General features: G+C 42.7%; 1 pseudogene; it reads left to right on the top strand.

Moving 5' to 3' along the window:
• The first annotated feature begins 462 nt into the window (after positions 1 to 462).
• On the top strand, positions 463 to 1,406 carry LOC133749672 (PABIR family member 2-like; annotated as a pseudogene).
• The last annotated feature ends 1,860 nt before the right edge of the window (positions 1,407 to 3,266 follow it).

Raw genomic sequence — 3,266 nt, 5'->3', positions numbered from 1 at the left:
GAGTTCCGCCGCTGCCTAGTTTCCGCCCCCTCCTTTTCTCCCCTGTCCCCTTCCCTACTCTTCTTCCTTCTTTCCCACCCCCCCCCCGACTCCTCTAGCCCCTGGCCACCCTTCCCTCTTTTCCCTTCCTTCTCCCCCTCTGCTTTCCGCCTCTCATACTCCCTGCCTTCCTGCCTGTCCATCTTGCCTTTCACCTCCCTTGCCTTTTCCCTCCCATTCCTCTTCTTTTCTCTAGGGAATTTTTCATTCCATCACCTTCCACCACAACCTCTCCATCTTTCTCCCCTCTGGCAGCACAGTCCTGTCTTCCTTATCAGCATTCTCCTTCCCTCCTCTTCTACTTTCTCCATCCCTATCCCCGCCCCTGAGCCTCAGCCCCTTAGCCTCTGCCCCCCAGCTGCCAGTCCCCAGTAGCTCAGTCCTGCAGTGAGAGTCTTGGAGTCTATAGCTAAGCACCAGGAGCTGAGCTGTACCCGCTGTGCCTGCCTACACATCTCCGACATGGCTCAGGAGAAAACGGAGCTGGATGTTGAGCCTGACACATCTGATGGGGGCACCCTGAGGAGATCCAACAGTGTTCCCCTGATCCATGGGCTCAGTGACTTCTCACAGGTTTCTGAGCCTTATACTTTTACAGCTCAGACGAATAGTGCAACATTTATGAGCCATCACAGATTGCTTCAGATCTTTGGAAGACATCTGGAATGGAAGCAAACAACCCCTCAAAGGCCTGAACTACACGTTCCTAGTCTGTGCACAAAGTTGCTGACATCCTCACCTAATCGTAGTCCTAATAGCAGACTGCATCAAATCAAAAGGGAGGAAGGCCTGGGTATTATGAACAGAGACACTGCATATGAAAGGGAAGTACAATGCAGATAAGCCAATCATGGGGTGAGAGCTGGAGCCTGAGTGATAGCGATTTTGACAAGCAAGAGAAATTGTATTCTCCAAAGAGAATTGACTTCACTCCAGTCTCTCTAGCACCTTCACTTACCCGACGGTTTGGAAAGTGATGCTTTTCACCATCCTTACAGATGTTTGTGAGGAGCAGCGGGTTGCCACCAAGTCCTGTTCCCAGTCCAAGACGATTCTCCTGCAGGAGCCAGGGTCCAGTGAAGTGCATCAGCCCCAGTGTTCTTGGTCCTCTGAAGAGAAAAGGTGAAATGGAGATGGAGAGCCAGCCCGAGAGACTCTTCCAAGGCACTACCAATATGCTGTCTCCGGATGCTGCAAAATTGTCTGATGTCAGTTCATGTTCTGATGCGTTGGATGACAGTAGTAGCAGCAGTGGCTGTCCTCAGAGTCACTGGCTACATACAGGCAGTGCTTCTGCAGAGTCTTCAGTAGCATGCACCAATTCATGTTCTTCATTCATCTTGATGGATGGTCTCTCACCCAAGTGACTTAACCATTTCTGATTCCATATTTGAAACTGCTGTTTCCTACACAGAACACTGAGTGAGGAACACAGGGAACTTTGATCCATAATGTGGATTAAAGTTTCAGATTTCCACCATTCTGGTGTTGTTATATTTTGGCATCTCTAAAGTTCCATTTTGCAATTGTAGTGATCTTACTAATACCTGATTTTTGCTGATCTCATTTTGGATCTGGTAACTGAATCTCAAAAACTCATGTTTGATTGCTTAGAGAATATATTTTTCTTAGTGCCTCAAAGAGCACCTATTTTCAAGTCTAGACATTTGAAGAAGACACCGATGTGTATTTTCTGTAATGGTTCTCTTCCCCAGCAGTGATATGACAGAATTGATCCGAAATTCTCTTGCTTGAGAGATTTCTTTTTTTGTTCTCTGTTGACTACCTAGTTTTCAATCGCTTTGTTTCACAGTGAAACAAATTGCTTTGGTGATATTTTTTTTGCTACATTAGCTTCATGTACATTATTTTGTTTCCCTTTCCTGTTTGAGCTGCTTCCTTGCCATTTCTCACAGAGGTAAAGAAACACGTAGCTGCTTTTCATTCCTACCTTGATTGCTTCCTTGTGTTGGAGTGTATGAAGTGAAGACTTACTTTAGTGTTGAGAATGTACATAGACTTACAGGACACCTGTCTTAGACATCCCAGGTTCTTATCACTGCTGCCCCCATTGCTATTTCTCCCTGCAAATCTGTTGCACTAAGGAATATATAAACTATTGTTGAAATTTCTAGGTGGTGTTATCAAGGAGAAGAAATTCCTGCCTTGACTAGATGTGTGGAGCATTTACAAATGAATGAGAATGTTATTTACACACAAACCACTGTGTACAAAAGCATCCTTGGAGCTGTCAGTGTCATGGGTGGTATTTTGAGGCCTCAGGTTCCTTGGGGTACATGGCTGTGCTGTCAGGGATGTGTATCCTTAGGTAGGGTGGAAAGGGGGCTTTATGTGTGTGTTTGCCACATACTGTTTCAGTCACTGCTTTTTTCTGATTCATTTTTGTCATTGGATTTGTTTGATTTGTCGTGTGGTGCTTGGTGTTTTGGTTATTGTGTTCCCACCAGATGGAAAGCCAGTTCTTGCTATTACTGCATTTTTAATAAAGGCAGTTTAATATCTACGGATATACTTTTATGAGCCGAAAAAGTCAATGTTGTTTTGTATTCTGCTTTTAAGAAGCTATTTGAATTATAAACAGTATACATGCTAGTAAGTATTATGCTAGTAAGTATAAATTACTACTTTTTAAAAGAAGAAATTTCTGGTTGAACTGTTTAAGAAAGCTGAGTGTAGTCTATTGTTATTTGTTATTTATTAAACTGTGCAAAGTGTGTGTTGTAATAGAATTCTTAATGTTCAGTCATCATAGTTGGATTGTCTGCATCTAACATATGCATTTACCTGTTAGGATCATTAATATTCCATTTTTAAATGAATGTAAAAAATGAATATTACTGCATTTATGTCTTTGAAGCGAAAGGCCCTTGGATTTTAAAGGAAGATGATGTGCTTTGAAGGCACTAGACTAGTAAGAGTATCTGGCTGGAAGAGAAAGCCATTCTCTTTTGATTATTACAGAGCATCGCTCAACTTGCAGTAGTTCTGTTACAGCATCAGACATGGTCTTTATTTTCACTTGTAATCACAGCCACAGCAGCCATTAATGGCTTTAAAATCCTCATGTTGCTTTCACCTGTGCAATACCTATAAGCCCTCAAACCTAACAGAAACACATCTATTATGAATATTGTCCTTTTGTATGCCATTTTAAAGAAAACTTTCCTCCACCGGTACTCAGTGTATTTATTCTGTTTGTCAGAGAA

Source organism: Lepus europaeus, chromosome 20 (genome assembly GCF_033115175.1).
Source record: "Lepus europaeus isolate LE1 chromosome 20, mLepTim1.pri, whole genome shotgun sequence".
In the NCBI taxonomy this organism is placed as follows: domain Eukaryota; kingdom Metazoa; phylum Chordata; class Mammalia; order Lagomorpha; family Leporidae; genus Lepus; species Lepus europaeus.
The sequence above is the reverse complement of the archived record's forward strand: the minus strand, read 5'-3'. Positions and strand labels throughout refer to the sequence as shown.